General features: G+C 42.5%; 1 protein-coding gene across 9 annotated transcripts in view; it reads right to left on the bottom strand.

Annotated features, from left to right (window-relative positions):
- The window catches only part of PANK1 (pantothenate kinase 1), a 101,874-nt gene that overhangs the window by 54,900 nt on the left and 31,635 nt on the right, over nt 1-15,339 (bottom strand). For 2 of the 9 annotated variants that reach the window (XM_047825033.1, XM_047825039.1), the window contains one exon: nt 7,218-7,361. The exons of 1 other annotated variant lie outside the window; for it this stretch is intronic. The gene's annotated coding sequence lies outside the window, so the exon portion shown is untranslated. Of the gene's footprint in view, nt 1-7,217; nt 7,362-8,554; nt 8,662-12,254; nt 14,060-15,339 lie in introns of those variants that run through there. 6 more of the 9 variants (XM_047825032.1, XM_047825038.1, XM_047825037.1 and 3 more) reach the window with 6 other exon arrangements.

A 15,339-nucleotide genomic window follows, 5' to 3' on the forward strand; every position in this document is an offset into this window, starting at 1 on the left:
GTCCACTAGATTTGGACTCAATCCTCAGATCTCTGCTTCAACCTCTTATATTTAGAGAAACTTTCCCTGACCCTTGGGACTAGATCAGGTTTTCCTACTCCCTACACCGTATCTTCCTTAATCTATCAGTTTGTAACTCTACGATGCATCTGTTCCCTTATTTGTCAGTGGGGATATTAATAGGACATCAACTAAGTCGTTACAATGATGAAATTAACTAATATATGTGAAGCACCCAGCACATCATAACTGCTCTGAAAAATCTAGATATTGTAGCCAGGGCACAGGGGTGCAGGAGCCCCTGGCTGTGAGGGTCCCAAACAGACCAGGTTCAGCTACTTGCCACTGACAAAATCCAAAAGGCAAAGAGAAAAGTAGTGGGGAAACAAGAAAGGAATTGATTTCGGTGAGGCCAATACCAGAAAGCAGACTAACATATCAAAGACTGTCTCAAAAGTGCTGACAATACTTCCAGGTTTATATAAGGAAAACAGGGGGCAAATTTCAGTGGGTACATGCAGCTGGGCAGTCAAGGTGAGGTTGATCATTGTCTTGGGGTCAGTCAAGCAGGGTCTTGCTGGCTCAGGGTGGTTCTTATTGCTTGAGTGGGTAGTTTTGGTTCTCATTAGGGGATGCTTTGCCCACAGGGTATTTTGCCTGAGGTTAAGAGATAAGCTGGAAAGAAGAAATTAATCGATAAATAAGTTTGAGGTCAAAATAGTAATATTGAAAGAGGTAGTTGAAGTCCTCTTTCAATATTAGTATTTGTCTCACCCCCTCCCCCGGCACCCCGCCCCCCAAACACACACTGTGATCTCCATTAAGGCAGATGACTCTGTTCATCGTTGTATCCCTAGGAAACTTTTGGTAATTACCTGTGACTGAATAAATGACTTACATGATATTTCACCCAGGGTGTCTCTCACTTTCTGCTGTAAATCTGCTAAAAAATCTCTACTGCTACTCCTAAATATTCAAAGATTTTCAAATTCCCACATAACTTGAGTAATTTAGGAAGCAGTTTATATCAGAGGTGCAAGTAGGAGCTTTAGCAATGCAGTATCTCCAAGGACATGCTCTCTCCAGCTTGATTCCCGGGCATGTTGAGGAACGCCTGAGCCAGGTGGCTCAGACCCAGGCAGGGCAGAAGTACTGGTACTGGGGACAGAACGTCCTCCACCTGCTTCCTTTCTCCCGCCCTTGTCAGGCTGGTGCCCTGGATCAGTCACACCAAGCATGTGGGGTAGAGAGGAAGTCAGGTGGCATCTCACAGGATTATTCAGGGGAGATATATCTGGGAAGTTTAACTCTGAGGTAGGAGCTCTCACGTGCTCCAGCAGGGGCATGGAACAATGTTTAGAAAAGAGTGAGGGAGGAAGGAACCCTCAAGCCACTTCTCTCCCTTTGTTCATTCATTCATTTATTTACTAGTCATTCATTAAGTGTGTACTATACTGTAGGCACTAAAACAGATGGTGGGAATACAGAGACAGCATAGATACCCTCACTACCCTCTAAAAGCTTACAACTCAATAGCAAGAGAGAAGTCAGTGCTTCTCCATCAGTGCTATAAAAATAGCCTGGGGAGTGTTTACTTTTTAACTCTTCATTGAATGTAACATACATACAGAAATGTATACATAATCTAAGGGCAGAGCTCAGTGAATTCCACACAAATAAACACTGTGTGTAATTAGCACCTGATCAAGAAACAGAACATGACCAGTAATCTAGCAGATTTTTTTTAAGAGCAAATTCTTCACCCAGGTCCATGGACTGATTTAGTAGGTTTGGAGCACAGGAATCTGCAATGGTGATGATGGTGATGATAAATATTTTTTAAAGAAGTAAAACAGTAGAAAAAAACTTTTCAAAAAATGAGATTATGGGTGCCTGGTGGCCCAGTCAGTTGAGCATCTGATTTCGGCTCTGGTTATGATCTCATGGTTCATGAGTTCAAGCCCTCACCGGATGACCTCAAGCCCTGCTTTGGGTGAGCCCTGCTTCTCTCTCTCTCCCTCTCTCTCTGCCCCTCGTGGTATTCTCTCTCTCTCCTTCTCCCTCTCTCTCTGTCCCTCACTCACTTGCACCCTCTCTCAATAAACAAACAAACAAACAAACAAATATTTTAAAAAGTCCAACAACAAAGAGATTATGATGTAGATGGTCCTTGCTTGGACAAACATCGAACAATGACATCTGCCATGGAAGTAACCAGAGGACTCCAGACAGCGAGCTACAGGAAGGAGAAAGAAGGGAAGTGGTACTAAAACGGAGTTTAAAATTAGGGGGGCCTGGGTGGCTCAGTCAGTTGGGCGTCTGGCTTCTGCTCAGGTCATGATCTCACAGCTTGTGAGTTCAAGCCCTGCATCGGGGCCCTGTGCTGACAGCCCAGAGCCTGGAGCCTGGTTCGGATTCTGTATCTCCCTCTCCCTCTGTCCCTCCCCTGCTCGCACTCTGTCTCTCTCTCTCAAAAAATAAATAAACATTAAAAAACAAAAAGACTGGCTTCAGGGAGGAAATAACCCTTAAACTGAATTTTGAATAATAATGGGATTTCTTTAGGGAAGGTTGAAGGAAATCCATTCAGAAGGAGGGAATGGAGACTCTGTGGGAGGTTTGAAGCCTTCTGGCCTGTTTGGGAATCTGCCAGGAGTTCAACAAGGCTGAAGGACAGCTTTGCAAGGGAGGAGGTGAGCATTTGCAGCTGAAAATGTTAGATGGGTCCAAATCTTAGATGGCTTTCTGCCAGTAGGAAAGAGTTCCTAAGGCTCACGGGAAAACACTAAAAAGTTTTAGGTTATAGAAACACTACCAGACCTGCATTCTGGAAGAATCTCCTGTAGCAGCCTAGCAAATAATTGGGGGAGGAGGTCCGTATGGAGGAAGACCAGATAGAAGGCTATTGGAAAAGTTCAGATAAGCGGTGATAAGGGTCTGAGGAAAGGACATAGCAGTGGGAATGATAGCATTGTGTAGATTCAAGAAACTTTTAAGGGTAGAATCCATAGGACTTGGTGGGCATTTGGAGGGTGAGGGAGAGGTAAGGCTAGGGTGATTTCTGTTTCCAGTTTGGCCAACTGGTGATGTAGTGGTTTCAACATGCAAGATGAAATCGGCAGAAAAGGACCAAGACCTTCTGCCTATATTCTCTTTGGGTCTTACACTTTAAAAAGGACGACCTTTGGGACACCTGGGTGGCTCAGTCAGTTAAGCTTCCAACTCTTGATTTCAGCTCAGGTCATGATCTCAGTTCATGAGATCGAGCCCCACATGGGGCTCTGTGTTGACATCGAGGACCTGCTTGGGATTCTCTCCCTCTCACTCTCTCTCTGCCCCTTCCCTGCTATCTCCCTCTTTCTCAAAACAAATAAAAAGACAAATAAATAAACAGTTTTTTTTTTTTTTAAAAACCCGATGATCTTCGGGGCACCTGGGTGGCTCAGTCGGTTAAGCATCCGACTTCGGCTCAGGTCATGATCTTGCAGTCTGTGAGTTTGAGCCCTGCGTCGGGCTCTGTGCTGACAGCTCAGAGCCTGGAGCCTGCTTCAGATTCTGTGTGTCTCTCTCTCTATGCCCCTCCCCTGCTCACACTCAGTCTCTCTCTCTCTCTCTCTCTCTCAAAAATAAACATTAAAAAAAATTAAAAAAATAATTAAAAAATGATGATCTTTTAAAAATGTAGATCTGATTCTGACATTTTTGTACCTAAATTCCTATGTGGGTGCTCCACAATTCATAATATTCTAAACTCTTTAGCAGGGTACATCCAGGTCCTTCATACACTGCCTGCTTCAGCCTTAATCTCCTGCCACTCACGTTTACTCCCTGTGTTTCTGTGAGTTGTGAGTTTAAGCCTCATGTTGAATATAGAGATTACTTAAAAAAAATAAAATCTTTAAAAAGAATTCCTAGAACTTTAGCTGCCAGGATAATATTGCCCCAATATGAACTTCCTTATTTCATTGTTGCTTTTGTTATAGGCGTTGGTGCCTTGCTTAGAGATTTGCCACAAGGCCACCTCTTACAAGAGGTATAGGAGACTATTTTTGAGTGTAGTGTTATTTTCGATTACAGTGATTTTCCATACTGCTTTCTGCGGGGTCCTAAGAGCAGAGCTGCCTGGGGGAGTCAGAGGCCACCATGAACAAGCAAAAGCTGCTGTGGTGAATGAACAGTGTTAGAGTGAGGTTCTGATGACCCCTTCTTCAAAGCCTCAATCTTTTCCTCTCTTCAGAAAACTCGGCAACTACTATGTAGCAGGCCCCAAGCTAAGTACCAGGGATATACTCTTGAATAAAACCAAAGTCCCTACCCTTGTGTAGACTACAGAAGAGACATGCATTAAGCACATAATCACCAAAAAAGCAAGTGGGGAAAAGGTAAGACTTCCAGTGCCATGAGGACACACACCAGGGTGACCTGGCCTAGTTTTAAGCTTTAGCAGAGGAAATGGTATTTGAGCTGAATTCTAAATATTGAGTAGAAGCTAACCAAGGTTGGGGTGAATTTAGAGAAGGCATTCCTAGCCCGTTCTTTCAACATCATAAATTTAGTAGGCATTTCATAAATACTTGCTGAATGAAAGAATGAATTGGCCCTGTCCCTCTCAATAGGACAAATCAAATGTAGGGAAAATTAATCACTGGAATGAATCATTGGAAAGGTTTAGGCCACTTCTTTCCTCTTTAATGTTCTTTTATATTGGTTGCTCTTCTCTCTGATGATGGAGTATTTTCTACCCAATATTCTTGTTGCCTATTTAAGTTTCTCTTTGGTTTTGTTTTGTTTTTGGTCAACAGAGATGGAAAAATATAGCATCAGCACCACCAATAATAACTGTTTATACATGAATGGAATATACCCCGCATGAGCAAACTTCCTGACAGTCACTAATATTTTTTGAGCACCTACTAATTATGATTTGGTGAAGGGGGATAGGGTTGGGCTGCTAGAAATGTAATAGGCTATAATCAGAGTAACCCCAAGTATTGGGCATAATTTCAGGAATGGAGCTGGGTTTAGCAAAATTATAATACTCTTATTATCTAATACTTATTGAGTCCTCATAGGCCATATGCTACATACACAGGCCATGTACTAAGCACATTATAAGTGTCATCTTGTTAATCAGCACAGTAGGCATGTGTGTTGAGTACTATTATTCTCCTCATATTCCAGATGAGGGAAGGAAACTGAGAGAAGCTCATGAACTTGCCCAAATTCAGACAGCAGAAACGTGGAACTGGCATTTGAACTCATGTTTAGGTGGCTCTAGAAACTGCACACTTCATAACTCAACCAAAGTGCCTCCCAAAAGTCAGTGTATTACTCTCATTACCCAGAGTTTACACCGTGGTTGCAAATGTCCGCTCTAATACTCCGCTACCTGCACAACAATGCCTTTCATCACAATTGTTGGGTCTCCTTATTTCTCATTGTTTCTTTGCGGTCTCAGTTAAGTCTTGTTCACACAAGAACATTTCCCCCTGTTAAAAAATGTCCTAGCTACAACAATCTCTATTTTGTAATTTATTCAACAAATATGTTTAAATGATGCTACCATGTGCAAGCCACTGTTCCAAGGCGGTGAGGTTACGGTGATGAACAATGCAAAAAAAAATGTCCCTCCTTTCACGGGGTATACATTCTTCTGGGCAGGGAGAAAGGTGGGGACAGGGGAAGACAGAAAATGAACAAGTAAATAAATACACGCTGTGTAAAGTAACATAAAAATTGAACAAAATGATGTGAAAGAGAATAACTGGAAGAGGGGGGCCAGTTTAGATTGGGGAAGTTGAGGAAGCCACAACTGATGCTGGTACCTGAAGGTAGAGAGATTAAGATGCGAACTGTCATGTAAAGAGATTTGGAAGAACATTCCAGCATATGGAAGAGGAAAAAATGTGTGTGTGTGTGTGTGTGTGTGTGTGTGTGTGTGTACGTTTCTCCATAACCAACTTCCAGTATTTGGAGGATACTGGTGACTAGGATGTATGCACCTTCCTTAGAGAAGGATAGCAGTGTCAGGGAGAGTTTTATATTAGGGTCCCAGTGTTCAGGACACTCAGATTTGTTATATAGGCTCCCTTGTTTTCCAGAGGAAGTCCCTGCTGAATAGTGAAGGTTCTTCAGCCACAAATAATAAAAGTCACTTTAACTCCCTTCAGCATAAAGTGAATTCACACAGAGAGCTAAGAGGATAAAAATCCCTTGAAAGGCTGAAAGAGCAGGATCCAGGCTGGGCTCCCAGTAATGACGCTCAGGATTCCACCACAGAATACGCTTACTCAGGGAACAGTGATTCGGGAGCTGCCACTTCTGATACAACAGTAAACCAAGAAATCAGGGAGTCATTGCTACTATTGCCAGTTCCAGGACTGGCTGGCTCAGGCTAAATCTACACCGCAAAATGCATGCCCGTATTCTGTCTCTCCAAAGCCATGACATCCAAGATAATACGCTCAGATCTCTGCTGCCCCAGAACTGCCTAGCTGATAAAACAGCAGAAATGCATCTTCTTTTTCAAGCTGGCCTTCTGGATGTTGCCCAAGTGCATCTGCTTGGCCAGAGCTAGACTATGTATGGGATCCAAGCTCTAAGGGACTCTGGGAAATGAAGTCTTCAATTTTCTCACTTCTAGCATGTAATAGGGCACATATTACAAGGGGTTGAAATGGAGTTGAGTGAGACCATCTATTTACCTGTCACAAACCTCAACAGAGAATTTTGATAATTAGGTAGCACAGTGTTCGAAGAAAGCCAGTGTGACTCTTGACCTCAGGGCCATGAGTTCAAGCCCCACGCTGGGCATAGAACCTACTTAAAAAACAAAAAAAAGAAAACCACAGATCCCAAATAAAGTCACTTATGCTATAGGCTTGACACCTAACCTAACTACAGTTTCAACCTCTCTCAGAAATGTAGTTTTAACCAGTCAGTCAGGAATTTTCTGGTAAGCACCAATAAAGTAATTTGTCACAGGGACCTTCTCCATTCCCCACAGAAAGCTGAGGTAATTCACCTGATAAGACCCACCATCCCTCTCGCTAAGGGAAGGTGACCTTTTCTTTTTGTGAACAGCTTCTTGCCCCACCCTTTTTCCTGTAAAAACCCTCCATTTTGTATACTCCGCAGAGCTCCGTTTCTACTTGCTAGATGGCATACTGCCCAAATCATGAATTGCTTAATAAAGCCAACTGGATCTTCAAATTTACCTGGTTGAATTTTGTTTCCTAACAACGGTTTGCCCAGAATTTTTCTGCATCCCGGGAACGCCCTCAGGCCCAGGCAAATTAGGACAGTTGGTCACTCTGTGAGGTAGCCAGGCTTGAAGCTCCCTGTAAATTCCTTTAGAGGGTCTGAAATGGAAAGCAGGAGTAAGCAAGTAATAACAGAACGATGACTGTTACAGTGTTGAGTTCTAGCTCTAAAGTCATTCAGACATGAGTTTGAATCCCAACTCCTCTTAGTAGCTGTATGACCTTGGCTAATTTACCTCTCAGCCAATTTCTTCTTCTATCCAGCACTTTCCAGTAGAATTCTGTGATGAGGTAAAATGCACTAGATCTACATGGTGGTAGTCACTATTCAGATGTGGTTTTTGAGTAGTCAGTATATGGCTAGTGTGACTAAGAAACTGGATTTTAAATTTAAGTTAATTTGCATTTTTATGTAATTATTTTTGAAACCACTTTATTGAGGTATGATTGACATATAAAAAAGCTACACATATTTAATGTCTACATCTTGATGAGTTTGGACATAAGTGTAGACCCATGAAACCATTACTACAATCTATGCTATAAACTTATCCATCACCTGCAAAAGCTTCCTTCTGCCCTCTTTATTATTATGATGATGATTATCATTTATCATGTGGTAAGAACACTTAACATAAGAACCACCTTCTTGGCAAATTTATAAGTATGGATACGGTATTTATGCTGCACCATCTATGCCATACATCTCTAAGACTTATCTTGCTTAACTGTAACTTCGTACCCTTTGACTAACACTTTCCTATTTCCCTGTCCTCCTGGTCCTGGCAATTGCCATTCTATTCTCTGTTTATGTGAGCTTCAATTTTAGATTCCTCATAGAAGTGGCATCATGTAGTATTTGTCCTGTGTCTGGTTTATTTCACTTTGCATAATGTCTTCTAGGTTCATTTGCTATTGCAAATGGCAGGGTTTCCTCTTATATAAAGCTGAATAATATCCCATTGTATCTGTGTGCAACATTTTTTAATCCATTTGTCTGTTGATGGACATTTAGTTTGTTTCAATGTCTTGGCAGCTGTGAAGAGCACTGTGGTGAACACAGGGGTGCAGAGAGCTCTTTAAGATCCTGATTTTGATTCCTCTGGATACGTAGCCAGAAGTGGGATTGCTGGATTATATGGTAGTTCTGTTTTTAATTTTTTGAAGAACCTCCACATTGTTTTCCATAGTAGTTATACTACATTAATTGAAATAGCAACATGTGGCTACTGGCTACGGTATTGGACAGCACTGTATATAATGTATACAATGGAGATAATAGACGTGCCTACCTTTATTTATTCAACAAATACCTACTGAGTATCTTCTGTGTACATCTGCAGGTATTGTGCTCGGGAAAATGTCATGAAGCTCACAGCCCAGTGATGCAGTTCAGACCCTTAACAAATGGACAAATAAAATAACCATAGTTTCTGGTTGGTAGTGTAAAGGAAGTAAACAGGATAGAGTTCCGCAGAATAATAGGGGGGTGCATTCTTTAGATAGGGCACCAGGGGAAGCCTCTTGGAAGAGATGATGAATGACTCAAACTTTGTCTGCCATCATCATCAAGCTCAGGGTGGCCATGTGACATAACTCTGGCCAGTGAGACAGACGTGGAAACTGGCCAAGTGATGTTTCAAGAAAGCTTTAGTTTTTCTCATAGAAAAGGAAATGGTGAACCAATGTAAGGACACTCCCAAAGGTCAGAGAAGGGACCATTTGAGCATCAATATGGAGAATTGCAATGTATGTCAAAATATGTCAAATATGTTTAAATCTATAAGTTCATAAAGACAACTTTTTTATTTTTTATTTTATTTTTTTGAGAGACTCCTTAAAAAGTTTTTTTAGATGTTTATTTATTTTTGAGATATATGTAGAGAGAGAGCAAGCAGGGGAGGGGCAGGGAGAGAGGGAGACACTGAATCTGAAGCAGGCTCCAGGCTCTGAGCTGTTAGCACAGAGCCTGATGTGGGGCTGGAAACCATGAACCACGAGATCATGGCTTGAACCAAAGTCAGACACTCAACTGACTGAGCCACCCAAGCGCCTCCATAAAGACAATTTTTTAAAAAAGGATCCCTGAGTGGTCATCATTGGAGGGTGCTAGTGAGTCAACTCATTATTTTGAAAACTAGCAAACTAAAGAAAAGAATCAAGTATTTTACCTTTCCTTTATTGTCTGTATCCATTGGGTAACCTAATAATAGGGGGAGCAAGTTTCTCTTTATAAAAGTATTCCAACTGATAAATGAAGAAAGAATGATTGAATTAATGTACCAACATTTTATAACCTAATGAATTCATGGATCTAGACATTAATCATCAAAACCTGCTAATATTACAAAAAGAGAGACAATCAGATATTAGGTGACTCCAGACAGCAGAACACATCACCTCCTACAAAGCAGTCTTGCCAAACAAACAAGCAAGCAAACACACAAACAAATGAACAAAAGCTACAGTAACAAAAAACCAAGCCTGAGTCTAATGAAACCAGTAGATCCAACTGTGAGTTTATAAGACACGGAAGACAGAGGATACCATCAGGATGAAATCAGGAAAATCTAGATTGTGGGAAACTCTGGGGACAAATGACTTGATTTCTCAAAAATAAATTGAGAGGAAAAAAAAGATAAAAGGGGATCCTATAGATTAAAAGACATCAAGAACACATCATGGCAAGTATTGGTCTTATTTGGATACTTTTAAGTACAAAAAATACGACTCTTCTGGGACAACTGGAAATTTGAAATCCAGATATTTGATGACATCCAGGAATTGTTCATTTTTTGTGTGGTAATGGTATCGTGGTTATATTTAAAAAAGGAAGAGCTTTGTCTTTTAGAGATATATAGCGAAACATTTTGGGAAAAAATAATACAACGTCTGCGACTTGCTTCAAAATAGTAAGTGGAAAGGGAGAAGTGTGTGGGGAGGCGAAACAAGATTGGCTACGAGTTCATAATTATTGTGGCTGCATGATGGATCCATGAGGGGGCTGTTATATTATTCTATTTTTTATGTTTGAAATTCTGTGTAATGAAAAGTTAGAGAAGAAGTAGGCTTTGCCCCCTAGCTCCCCTTCTTCTGCCTGGGATATGGAGTGAAGGCCTTCAAGTGTAGGAGCCATCTTCTGACCATGAGGCAGCAAGGATGAGGCCAGACACGGGAGGTCAGCATATGAAGGATGGTAGAGATGAAATCTAGGGAGAGGCCAAGTTCCTCTCATCTCATGGAGCTGCTGTGCCAGCCCTAGAATACTGACTTCTGGAAATTTTGTTATAAGAGAAAAGCTTCCATGTGTATTAGCCTTTCTTAGATGAGGTTCTTTTTATTTGCTGGCAAGAAAGACCATTCATAACCGATAAAGATCCAGAATATGAGAAGGTGCGATCTAGGTGACGAGTAAGACAGAGGGCACCACAGTCAAAAGGCCATGGGATAGGAATGTTTGGAACTTCCAGAAGGCCAGTGTGGCTGGAGCATCACAAGGGAGAAGAGTGGGTTCAGATGAGGTTGAAGGTGTAGGCAGGGTTTGGGGGCCAGAGGCCTGGCAGTCCATAGCAAACAGTCTGGATTGTTCTAAGCATAATGGGAAACTACTGACAGTTTTGAAGTGGACAAGTGACAATAACTGATTTATTTATGTTGAGAAAGAGAACTCTGGATGTTACATAGGGAATGGGGAGGAGCAGGGGCAAGAGGAAAAGCAGGGAGAGATCCAACAGGAGGGAGCCGTTCAGATGAGAGTGATGGGAGTATGGCTTCAGAGATGGACAGAAGGGGACAGTTCTGAGACCTATTTTGGAAGTAAAATTAACAGAAATTATTAGACTAATGTAGGGAGTTAGGAAAAGGAACAGGTCTAGGATACTTCTGGTTTCTTGATTTAAGCAAGAGAGTGGAATTGGAAGAGGTAAGCTTCAAAGTAGTTACATGAACTAGGCAGGCAGATACGTGAGTCTGGAGGTGGATGAGAGAGGCCTGAACTATAGATACACATTTGAAAGCATCAGCATAATATTGTATTTCAAGTTCGTGGTGGATGAGGTCATCTAGGGAAACATGTAGGAATAGAAGAAAAGAGGAGCCAGGATCAAATCTTGAGAAGTATCAACATTGACACATGGTGTTGAGAAAGAAGACCGAGGATGGAGACCCCCACAAAAGAAGGGGAAAGCCAGGAGATTATGGTTTCACTGGAAGTAGGAGAGGAGAATATTTCAGAAAGTCCAAGCTAGCCTGATGCTGTTGAGAAGTGGAAAGAACAATGAAGTAGACATTGCTGTTAACAATAAAAAACCATTGGTGACCCTGACAGAAACAATCTCAGAGGAGTGGTGAAGCTGGAATCCAAATCCGAGTGAGCTAGTGAGTGCAAAGGTGATGGAGTAGAGATGGGGTCTGTAGAAACTTCGAGAGTCTGCCAGAAAGGGAGCAGAGAAACAGGGCAGTGCCTGGAGGGAGTGCAGGGCTCAAAGGAAGGTTTCCAAAGATGGGAGATAGTGGAGCCTATTTGAGGGCTGACAGAATGATCAGTGGAGAGGGGAAAGATGAAGGGATCTAGAACACAAATGGATGGACAGGCCTGCAATGGGAGGAGGGGCCCTTCCTCCACTGTTGAAAGAGGAAAGGAGAAGTAAATGCAGATGCAGGGGGCAGTTTAGGTTTGATGACCGAAAGAGGAGGTAGCTTCCTTCTCTTTTATCCGTGAAACCTGCGGTGAGGTCATCAGCATAGAGTGATGAGAACAAGGGTCTGAGCGAAGCTTGAGAGAGGAAGGATGTGAATGTAAAATAGTGCAACATCCAATTTACATCTGAAATTGCCAGGCAGCATTTCTGAAACTGCCAGGCAGTGTTGAGCAACCACCTGAGGATGGTGATAAGGAATTTGAAGTCATTTTTGATGCTCAGTCAACAGTAGCTGTCATTATTATGGAATGCCAGGGAGGTAAGGCTCATTTAACCCTGAAAGCACACTTACTAAGTTAGGTGTTACTGTCCTCATTTCAAAGAGGAGAAAATCCAGGGCCTCCACATTCGTTAAGTTGCTCAGAATTATACGGCCAGAATTATATCACCAGTTTAGGTGATGGAGCTGGGATTTGACCCCAGGTTGGGTTACGGTGAAAGCCAGAGTTTTCCCTCCTCTATCAGGCGGAGGTAGCCCTGTAGCATAGGCAGCCGAGTGGCTGGAGCGCCCTCCAGCAGTCCGAGGAGCGCCAGCTTTCACGGATCACCCCTGGTCCTCTGGGGGTAAAGCAGAGGAAGAAAACTGCCAGGATAAGCCTTCAGCAGCCACTGCTGCTACTGCTCTGAGAGGTCACACGTGTGACTCTGGATCAAATCCTTGCCAATGGTGAGCAGCTGCTTTTACATGGGAGCCAAGTCAGCGGCTAGGTAGAGGAGGAAGAGCACTGATTTTCAGCCAGCGTTTCTCATTCAAATGATCTTTTTCAAATTTCCGGGTGGATAAAAAAAAAAAAAAGGTTTTGTTTGTTTAGCAGCAATAAACAGCATGTGTTATGCTCTTAATTTTGTGGATCTGGAGTTTGGACAGCACTCAGGGGAAACAGCTCGTCTATTCATGATGATGCCTAAGTGGCTGGGATGGCTCAAATGACCATAGATGGCCGGGCTGGTTTCACTGCAGCCACACATCTGAGGCCTGACTTCGGGTTACAGTTTGTTTCTTCCGTTATTCCTCCACACATGTCTCCTGGAGCTAAAATGTCCAAGGTAGCTCCTTCATTTCCATGTCTGGCACCTAGGTTGGGACGGCTGGAGCAGCTTGGGCTGATCGTCACTCTCCACAGGATACCTCTTCTGGGCTAGCTTGGGCTTCCTCACAAGAGTCACAGAGCAGTCAGACTTACATGGTGGCTGGCTTCAAACATGTATATTCGTACGGCTCAGTGTTAACCTACTTCATGGCATAAAGGAGTGTCATTGAGAGGACTGGTGCTGTAATTTGGCCACTAAGTCATTAATACTTGGACATTTTGAGAAGCAACATCGAAGTGTTTTCCGTTCTTTCATCCTAAAATTAGATCAAGGGCTATATTGTGAAGTTAGGCCAGCTGCCAGCCGAGGCAGATTCATACCAGTTTGCCCCTTCTTGCATTTCCCCTGCAGCCATCTTCAGCCTTCAGAGTACGTGACCCCATCTGCCTGATCCTGTATCAGCTGGGATGGCCCGAGGCCTTGACACTTTCACCTCTTCAGCACAAGCTATGTCATGGTAAGTAAAGTTGTTATTGGACATATGAAGATCCAAAAAACGTCATCTTGTAATGTATCTTTAAATTCTACTCATAGGGATTTATCTTAAGCCAAATTCAAAATAAGGAAAATAAGCTATACACACAATTGTGTATTACAGTGCCATCTATATCAGAGAGAGTGATGGAGAGAGGGAGGGAGGGATAGACAGATTACAAGTAACCTATGCATATGGCAATAAAGAATGGCTTATTTCTTCAAGAGGTAGTTCAGTGTAGTGATCAGGAGCATGGAATCACACTGCCTAAGTTCAAATCTTGACCCTGTCACTTACTAGCTTTGTAATGATTTGGGGCAACTTATTTAACTTCTTCAGTCTTCTCATCTTTAAAATGGTAATAATAATAATAATAATAATAATACCTACCTTGTAAGGTTGTTTAGAGGATTAAATAGATAATATGTGGAAAGTGATTTGAATAGTGCCTGGAAATAGTGAATTAGCACAGTAGGTATAATTTTTATTTTTTATTTTTATTATTTTTGTAACGTTTATGTATTTTTGAGACGAGAGAGAGAGAGAGAGAGAGAGAGAGAGAGAGAGAGAGAGGAGGAGCAGGGGAGGGGAAGAGAGAGACGAGAGGGAGACACAGAATCCAAAGCAGGCTCCAGGCTCCCAGCTGTCAGCACACAGCCCGACACGGGGCTCGAACTCACAAACCGGGAGATCATGACCTGAGCCGAAGTCAGATGCTTAACCGACTGAGCCACCCAGGCGCCCCAGTAGTTATAAATCTTAAATTGCTGAAATGACATTTCCTGGGACGTACTATGTGCCAGATGCTGAAGTGCTGGAAGCTGAAGACAGCATAATTCCTATTCTGGGGAGAGAGGTAGGCATAGAGCATGCATGGGAAGTACAATACAAAATGGAGCTATGTACGAAGGTATCTAGGAGTATGGAGGTGGGAGTACCTCCCTCCTGGGGAGGATAGGAGATGCTCCGCCATGGAGGCAATGTTTATGCCAAACCTTAGAGGAGAAGTAGGAGTTTGCCGAGTGGACAGGAGGGGGCAGTGTGGGTGAGTTATTCTGGGCAGAGTAAACCCCACACGCTATGCTGTGTGCATTTCAGTGGACACAGGGGATATGGAGTGGGGTAGGGGACAGGGGGGTAATGAGGCTGAAAATGCAGGCAAGAGCCCAGCCTGAAGCGGTCTGTGAGCCATTGGAGTGGTTTGGCCTCTCATGCATAGTTGGTTGGGAACCACTGAAGACACCAGTTTCAGGCCTGTCTGCTGTGTGGAGGATGGATTGGTAGACCACAAAAAGCAAGGGCACCAGTTAGAAAACATTTGCAGTAATTTAGGCAAGAGAGTACGTTGTTCTGAACTAGGGTAGTGACAAGAGCAACATAGGTATAGCTCAGCTTTCTGGCGTGGGTGTCTGAGTGGATGGAGGAATGTGGTCGGTTAGGTGGAATGTCATGTATTTCTCAAAATGATCACAGTGAAAACTATGTAGCAATATGGAAAAATGTTAACTGATGAAAGCAACCTACTAATCGAGTCTGTACCATTTATGACTTTAAATCAAGCAAACATACTCAACGATGAGGTGAAGAAGGGATATGAAATAATCAAATAGTTTGCTTTCTTAGGCTATTAGGATTGTGGATGTGATCTTCCTTTGTTATTAATTTATAGAAATGCTCTTGTAACTTTGAAGAAAAAATAGTATACAAAAACTATAATGAAATATTGTGCTTGGAATTTTGCCTTTGTTTTAGATTTCCTTTAATTCCTGAATTAGTTTTTTGGTAAGAGCTTAGTGGAGACATAATTCAT

This window comes from Prionailurus viverrinus, chromosome D2, assembly GCF_022837055.1.
Source record: "Prionailurus viverrinus isolate Anna chromosome D2, UM_Priviv_1.0, whole genome shotgun sequence".
In the NCBI taxonomy this organism is placed as follows: domain Eukaryota; kingdom Metazoa; phylum Chordata; class Mammalia; order Carnivora; family Felidae; genus Prionailurus; species Prionailurus viverrinus.